Genomic DNA, 10,716 nt, shown 5'->3' with positions numbered 1-10,716 from the left:
CCCGTACACACTATACACTGTATATAACACAGGCCCCGCACACACTATACACTGTATATAACACAGGCCCCGTACACACTATACAGTGTATATAACACAGGCCCCGTACACACTATACACTGTATATAACACAGGCCCCGTACACTCTATACACTGTGAATATCACACAGGCCCCGTACACACTATACAGTGTATATAACACAGGCCCCGTACACTCTATACACTGTGAATATCACACAGGCCACGTACACACTATACACTGTATATAACACAGGCCCCGTACACACCATACAGTGTATATAACACAGGCCCCGTACACACTATACAGTGTATATAACACAGGCCCCGTACACACTATGCACTGTATATAACACAGGCCCCGTACACACCATACAGTGTATATAACACAGGCCCCGTACACACTATACAGTGTATATAACACAGGCCCCGTACACACTATGCACTGTATATAACACAGGCCCCGTACACACTATAGTGTATATAACAGAGGCACCGTACACACTATACACTGTGAATATCACACTATACACTGTATATAACACAGGCCGCGTAAACACTATACAGTGTATATAACACAGGCCCCGTACACACTATACACTGTATATAACACAGGCCCCGTACACACTATACAGTGTATATAACAAAGGCCCCGTACACACTATACAGTGTATATAACAAAGGCCCCGTACACACTATACACTGTATATAACACAGGCCCCGTACACACTATACACTGTGAATATCACACTATACACTGTATATAACACAGGCCCCGTACACACTATACACTGTATATAACACAGGCCCCGTACACACTATACACTGTATATAACACAGGCCCCGTACACACTATACACTGTATATAACACAGGCCCCGTACACACTATACACTGTGAATATCACACAGGCCCCGTACACACTATACACTGTATATAACACAGGCCCCGTACACACTATACACTGTATATAACACAGGCCCCGTACACACTATACACTGTATATAACACAGGCCCCGTACACACTATACACTGTATATAACACAGGCCCCGTACACACTATACACTGTATATAACACAGGCCCCGTACACACTATACACTGTGAATATCACACAGGCCCCGTACACACTATACAGTGTACACTGTATATAACACAGGCCCCGTACACACTATACACTGTATATAACACAGGCCCCGTACACACTATACAGTGTACACTGTATATAACACAGGCCCCGTACACACTATACAGTGTATATAACACAGGCCCCGTACACACTATACACTGTATATAACACAGGCCACGTACACACTATACAGTGTATATAACACAGGCCCCGTACACACTATACACTGTATATAACACAGGCCCCGTACACACTATAGTGTATATAACACAGGCACCGTACACACTATACACTGTATATAACACAGGCCCCGTACACACTATACAGTGTATATAACACAGGCCCCGTACATACTATACACTGTATATAACACAGGCCACCGTACACACTATACACTGTATATAACACAGGCCCCGTACACTCTATACAGTGTATATAACACAGGCCCCGTACACACTATACACTGTATATAACACAGGCCCCGTACACACTATAGTGTATATAACACAGGCCCCGTACACACTATACAGTGTATATAACACAGGCCCCGTACACACTATACAGTGTATATAACACAGGCCCCGTATACACTATACACTGTATATAACACAGGCCCCGTACACACTATAGTGTATATAACACAGGCCCCGTACACACTATACAGTGTATATAACACAGGCCCCGTACACACTATACAGTGTATATAACACAGGCCCCGTATACACTATACACTGTATATAACACAGGCCCCGTACACACTATACACTGTATATAACACAGGCCCCGTACACACTATACACTGTATATAACACAGGCCCCGTACACACTATACACTGTATATAACACAGGCCCCGTACACACTATACAGTGTATATAACACAGGCCCCGTATACACTATACAGTGTATATAACACAGGCCCCGTATACACTATACAGTGTATATAACACAGGCCCCGTACACTCTATACAGTGTATATAACACAGGCCCCGTACACACTATACACTGTATATAACACAGGCCCCGTACACTCTATACACTGTATATAACACAGGCCCCGTACACTCTATACAGTGTATATAACACAGGCCCCGTACACACTATAGTGTATATAACACAGGCCCCGTACACACTATACACTGTATATAACACAGGCCACCGTACACACTATACACTGTATATAACACAGGCCCCGTACACACTATACAGTGTATATAACACAGGCCTCGTACACTCTATACACTGTATATAACACAGGCCCCGTACACTCTATACACGGTATATAACACAGGCCCCGTACACACTATACACTGTATATAACACAGGCCCCGTACACTCTATACACTGTATATAACACAGGCCCCGTACACACTATACACTGTATATAACACAGGCCCCGTACACACTATACACTGTATATAACACAGGCCCCGTATACACTGTATATAACACAGGCCCCGTACACACTATACACTGCATATAACACAGGCCCCATACACTATACACTGTATATAACACAGGCCCCGTACACACTATACAGTGTATAGAACACAGGCCCCGTACACACTATACAGTGTATATAACACAGGCCCCGTACACACTATACACTGTATAAAACACAGGCACCGTACACACTATACACTGTATATAACACAGGCCCCGTACACACTATACACTGTATATAACACAGGCCCCGTACACACTATACACTGTATATAACACAGGCCCCGTACACACTATACAGTGTATATAACACAGGCCCCGTACACACTATACAGTGTATATATAACACAAGCCCCGTACACACTATACAGTGTATATAACACAGGCCCCGTACACACTATACACTGTATATAACACAGGCCCCGTACACTCTATACACTGTATATAACACAGGCCCCGTACACACTATACACTGTATATAACACAGGCCCCGTACACTCTATACACTGTATATAACACAGGCCCCGTACACACTATACAGTGTATATAACACAGGCCCCGTACACACTATACAGTGTATATAACACAGGCCCCGTACACTCTATACACTGTATATAACACAGGCCCCGTACACACTATACAGTGTATATAACACAGGCCCCGTACACTCTATACACTGTATATAACACAGGCCCCGTATACACTATACACTGTATATAACACAGGCCCCGTACACACTATACAGTGTATATAACACAGGCCCCGTACACACTATACAGTGTATATAACACAGGCCCCGTACACTCTATACACTGTATATAACACAGGCCCCGTACACACTATACAGTGTATATAACACAGGCCCCGTACACACTATACAGTGTATATAACACAGGCCCCGTATACACTATACAGTGTATATAACACAGGCCCCGTACACTCTATACACTGTATATAACACAGGCCCCGTACACTCTATACAGTGTATATAACACAGGCCCCGTACACTCTATACAGTGTATATAACACAGGCCCCGTACACACTATACACTGTATATAACACAGGCCCCGTACACACTATACAGTGTATATAACACAGGCCCCGTACACACTATACACTGTATATAACACAGGCCCCGTACACACTATACAGTGTATATAACACAGGCCCCGTACACACTATACACTGTATATAACACAGGCCCCGTACACACTATAGTGTATATAACACAGGCCCCGTACACACTATACACTGTATATAACACAGGCCCCGTACACACTATACAGTGTATATAACACAGGCCCCGTACACACTATACAGTGTATATAACACAGGCCCCGTACACACTATACAGTGTATATAACACAGGCCCCGTACACACTATACAGTGTATATAACACAGGCCCCGTATACACTATACACTGTATATAACACAGGCCCCGTACACACTATAGTGTATATAACACAGGCCCCGTACACACTATACAGTGTATATAACACAGGCCCCGTACACTCTATACAGTGTATATAACACAGGCCCCGTACACACTATACACTGTATATAACACAGGCCCCGTACACACTATACAGTGTATATAACACAGGCCCCGTATACACTATACAGTGTATATAACACAGGCCCCGTACACACTATACAGTGTATATAACACAGGCCCCGTACACACTATACACTGTATATAACACAGGCCCCGTACACACTATACACTGTATATAACACAGGCCCCGTACACTCTATACAGTGTATATAACACAGGCCCCGTACACACTATACACTGTATATAACACAGGCCCCGTACACACTATACACTGTATATAACACAGGCCCCGTACACTCTATACACTGTATATAACACAGGCCCCGTACACTCTATACAGTGTATATAACACAGGCCCAGTACACACTATAGTGTATATAACACAGGCCCCGTACACACTATACACTGTATATAACACAGGCCACCGTACACACTATACAGTGTATATAACACAGGCCTCGTACACTCTATACACTGTATATAACACAGGCCCCGTACACTCTATACACGGTATATAACACAGGCCCCGTACACACTATACACTGTATATAACACAGGCCCCGTACACTCTATACAGTGTATATAACACAGGCCCCGTACACTCTATACAGTGTATATAACACAGGCCCCGTACACTCTATACACTGTATATAACACAGGCCACCGTACACACTATACAGTGTATATAACACAGGCCTCGTACACTCTATACACTGTATATAACACAGGCCCCGTACACTCTATACACGGTATATAACACAGGCCCCGTACACACTATACACTGTATATAACACAGGCCCCGTACACTCTATACAGTGTATATAACACAGGCCCCGTACACTCTATACACGGTATATAACACAGGCCCCGTACACACTATACACTGTATATAACACAGGCCCCGTACACACTATACACTGTATATAACACAGGCCACCGTACACACTATACAGTGTATATAACACAGGCCTCGTACACTCTATACACTGTATATAACACAGGCCCCGTACACTCTATACACGGTATATAACACAGGCCCCGTACACACTATACAGTGTATATAACACAGGCCCCGTACACACTATACACTGTATATAACACAGGCCACCGTACACACTATACACTGTATATAACACAGGCCACCGTACACACTATACAGTGTATATAACACAGGCCTCGTACACTCTATACACTGTATATAACACAGGCCCCGTACACTTTATACACGGTATATAACACAGGCCCCGTACACACTATACACTGTATATAACACAGGCCCCGTACACACTATACACTGTATATAACACAGGCCCCGTACACTCTATACAGTGTATATAACACAGGCCCCGTACACACTATACAGTGTATATAACACAGGCCCCGTACACACTATACACTGTATATAACACAGGCCACCGTACACACTATACACTGTATATAACACAGGCCACCGTACACACTATACAGTGTATATAACACAGGCCTCGTACACTCTATACACTGTATATAACACAGGCCCCGTACACTTTATACACGGTATATAACACAGGCCCCGTACACACTATACACTGTATATAACACAGGCCCCGTACACACTATACACTGTATATAACACAGGCCCCGTACACTCTATACAGTGTATATAACACAGGCCCCGTACACACTATACACTGTATATAACACAGGCCCCGTACACACTATACACTGTATATAACACAGGCCCCGTACACTCTATACACTGTATATAACACAGGCCCCGTACACTCTATACAGTGTATATAACACAGGCCCCGTACACACTATAGTGTATATAACACAGGCCCCGTACACACTATACACTGTATATAACACAGGCCCCGTACACACTATACAGTGTATATAACACAGGCCTCGTACACTCTATACACTGTATATAACACAGGCCCCGTACACTCTATACACGGTATATAACACAGGCCCCGTACACACTATACACTGTATATAACACAGGCCCCGTACACTCTATACACTGTATATAACACAGGCCCCGTACACACTATACACTGTATATAACACAGGCCCCGTACACACTATACACTGTATATAACACAGGCCCCGTATACACTGTATATAACACAGGCCCCGTACACACTATACACTGCATATAACACAGGCCCCATACACTATACACTGTATATAACACAGGCCCCGTACACACTATACAGTGTATATAACACAGGCCCCGTACACACTATACAGTGTATATAACACAGGCCCCGTACACACTATACAGTGTATAAAACACAGGCCCCGTACACACTATACACTGTATATAACACAGGCCCCGTACACACTATATACTGTATATAACACAGGCCCCGTATACAGTGTATATAACACAGGCCCCGTACACTCTATACAGTGTATATAACACAGGCCCCGTACACACTATACACTGTATATAACACAGGCCCCGTACACACTATACAGTGTATATAACACAGGCCCCGTACACACTATACAGTGTATATAACACAGGCCCCGTACACACTATACACTGTATAAAACACAGGCCCCGTACACACTATACACTGTATATAACACAGGCCCCGTACACACTATACACTGTATATAACACAGGCCCCGTACACACTATACAGTGTATATAACACAGGCCCCGTACACACTATACAGTGTATATAACACAGGCCCCGTACACACTATACACTGTATAAAACACAGGCCCCGTACACACTATACACTGTATATAACACAGGCCCCGTACACACTATACACTGTATAAAACACAGGCCCCGTACACACTATACACTGTATAAAACACAGGCCCCGTACACACTATACACTGTATATAACACAGGCCCCGTACACACTATACACTGTATATAACACAGGCCCCGTATACAGTGTATATAACACAGGCCCCGTACACTCTATACAGTGTATATAACACAGGCCCCGTACACACTATACACTGTATATAACACAGGCCCCGTACACACTATACAGTGTATATAACACAGGCCCCGTACACACTATACAGTGTATATAACACAGGCCCCGTACACACTATACACTGTATAAAACACAGGCCCCGTACACACTATACACTGTATATAACACAGGCCCCGTACACACTATACACTGTATATAACACAGGCCCCGTACACACTATACAGTGTATATAACACAGGCCCCGTACACACTATACAGTGTATATATAACACAAGCCCCGTACACACTATACAGTGTATATAACACAGGCCCCGTACACACTATACAGTGTATATAACACAGGCCCCGTACACACTATACACTGTATATAACACAGGCCCTGTATACACTATACAGTGTATATAACACAGGCCCCGTACACACTATACAGTGTATATAACACAGGCCCCGTATACACTATACACTGTATATAACACAGGCCCCGTACACACTATACAGTGTATATAACACAGGCCCCGTACACACTATACACTGTGAATATCACACAGGCCCCGTACACACTATACACTGTATATAACACAGGCCCTGTACACACTATACAGTGTATATAACACAGGCCCCGTACACACTATACACTGTGAATATCACACAGGCCCCGTACACACTATACACTGTATATAACACAGGCCCCGTACACACTATACACTGTATATAACACAGGCCCCGTATACACTATACACTGTATATAACACAGGCCCCGTACACACTATACACTGTGAATATCACACAGGCCCCGTACACACTATACACTGTATATAACACAGGCCCCGTACACACTATACAATGTATATAACACAGGCCCCGTACACACTATACACTGTGAATATCACACAGGCCCCGTACACACTATACACTGTATATAACACAGGCCCCGTATACTCTATACAGTGTATATAACACAGGCCCCGTACACTCTATACACTGTATATAACACAGGCCCCGTATACACTATACACTGTATATAACACAGGCCCCGTACACACTATACACTGTGAATATCACACAGGCCCCGTACACACTATACACGGTATATAACACAGGCCCCGTACACACTATACACTGTATATAACACAGGTCCCGTACACACTATACACTGTATATAACACAGGCCCCGTACACACTATACAGTGTATATAACACAGGCCCCGTACACACTATACAGTGTATATAACACAGGCCCCGTACACACTATACACTGTATATAACACAGGCCCCGTACACACTATACAATGTATATAACACAGGCCCCGTACACACTATACACTGTGAATATCACACAGGCCCCGTACACACTATACACTGTATATAACACAGGCCCCGTACACTCTATACACTGTATATAACACAGGCCCCGTATACACTATACACTGTATATAACACAGGCCCCGTACACTCTATACACTGTATATAACACAGGCCCCGTATACACTATACACTGTATATAACACAGGCCCCGTACACACTATACAGTGTATATAACACAAGCCCCGTACACACTATACACTGTATATAACACAGGCCCCGTACACACTATACAGTGTATATAACACAGGCCCCGTACACACTACACAGTGTATATAACACAGGCCCCGTACACACTATACACTGTATATAACACAGGCCCCGTACACACTATACAATGTATATAACACAGGCCCCGCATACACTATACACTGTGAATATCACACAGGCCCCATACACACTATACACTGTATATAACACAGGCCCCGTACACACTATACAGTGTATATAACACAGGCCCCGTACACACTATACAGTGTATATAACACAGGCCCCGTACACACTATACACTGTATATAACACAGGCCCCGTACACACTATACAATGTATATAACACAGGCCCCGCATACACTATACACTGTGAATATCACACAGGCCCCATACACACTATACACTGTATATAACACAGGCCCCGTACACACTATACAGTGTATATAACACAGGCCCCGTACACACTATACAGTGTATATAACACAGGCCCCGTACACACTATACACTGTATAAAACACAGGCCCCGTACACACTATACACTGTATATAACACAGGCCCCGTACACACTATACACTGTATATAACACAGGCCCCGTACACACTATACAGTGTATATAACACAGGCCCCGTACACACTATACAGTGTATATAACACAGGCCCCGTACACACTATACACTGTATAAAACACAGGCCCCGTACACACTATACACTGTATATAACACAGGCCCCGTACACACTATACACTGTATAAAACACAGGCCCCGTACACACTATACACTGTATAAAACACAGGCCCCGTACACACTATACACTGTATATAACACAGGCCCCGTACACACTATACACTGTATATAACACAGGCCCCGTATACAGTGTATATAACACAGGCCCCGTACACTCTATACAGTGTATATAACACAGGCCCCGTACACACTATACACTGTATATAACACAGGCCCCGTACACACTATACAGTGTATATAACACAGGCCCCGTACACACTATACAGTGTATATAACACAGGCCCCGTACACACTATACACTGTATAAAACACAGGCCCCGTACACACTATACACTGTATATAACACAGGCCCCGTACACACTATACACTGTATATAACACAGGCCCCGTACACACTATACAGTGTATATAACACAGGCCCCGTACACACTATACAGTGTATATATAACACAAGCCCCGTACACACTATACAGTGTATATAACACAGGCCCCGTACACACTATACAGTGTATATAACACAGGCCCCGTACACACTATACACTGTATATAACACAGGCCCTGTATACACTATACAGTGTATATAACACAGGCCCCGTACACACTATACAGTGTATATAACACAGGCCCCGTATACACTATACACTGTATATAACACAGGCCCCGTACACACTATACACTGTGAATATCACACAGGCCCCGTACACACTATACACTGTATATAACACAGGCCCCGTATACACTATACAGTGTATATAACACAGGCCCCGTACACACTATACACTGTGAATATCACACAGGCCCCGTACACACTATACACTGTATATAACACAGGCCCCGTACACACTATACAGTGTATATAACACAGGCCCCGTACACACTATACACTGTGAATATCACACAGGCCCCGTACACACTATACACTGTATATAACACAGGCCCCGTACACACTATACACTGTATATAACACAGGCCCCGTATACACTATACACTGTATATAACACAGGCCCCGTACACACTATACACTGTGAATATCACACAGGCCCCGTACACACTATACACTGTATATAACACAGGCCCCGTACACACTATACAATGTATATAACACAGGCCCCGTACACACTATACACTGTGAATATCACACAGGCCCCGTACACACTATACACTGTATATAACACAGGCCCCGTACACTCTATACAGTGTATATAACACAGGCCCCGTACACTCTATACACTGTATATAACACAGGCCCCGTATACACTATACACTGTATATAACACAGGCCCCGTACACACTATACACTGTGAATA

This window comes from Ranitomeya imitator, chromosome 1 (assembly GCF_032444005.1).
Source record: "Ranitomeya imitator isolate aRanImi1 chromosome 1, aRanImi1.pri, whole genome shotgun sequence".
Taxonomy (NCBI): domain Eukaryota; kingdom Metazoa; phylum Chordata; class Amphibia; order Anura; family Dendrobatidae; genus Ranitomeya; species Ranitomeya imitator.
The sequence above is the reverse complement of the archived record's forward strand: the minus strand, read 5'-3'. Positions refer to the sequence as shown.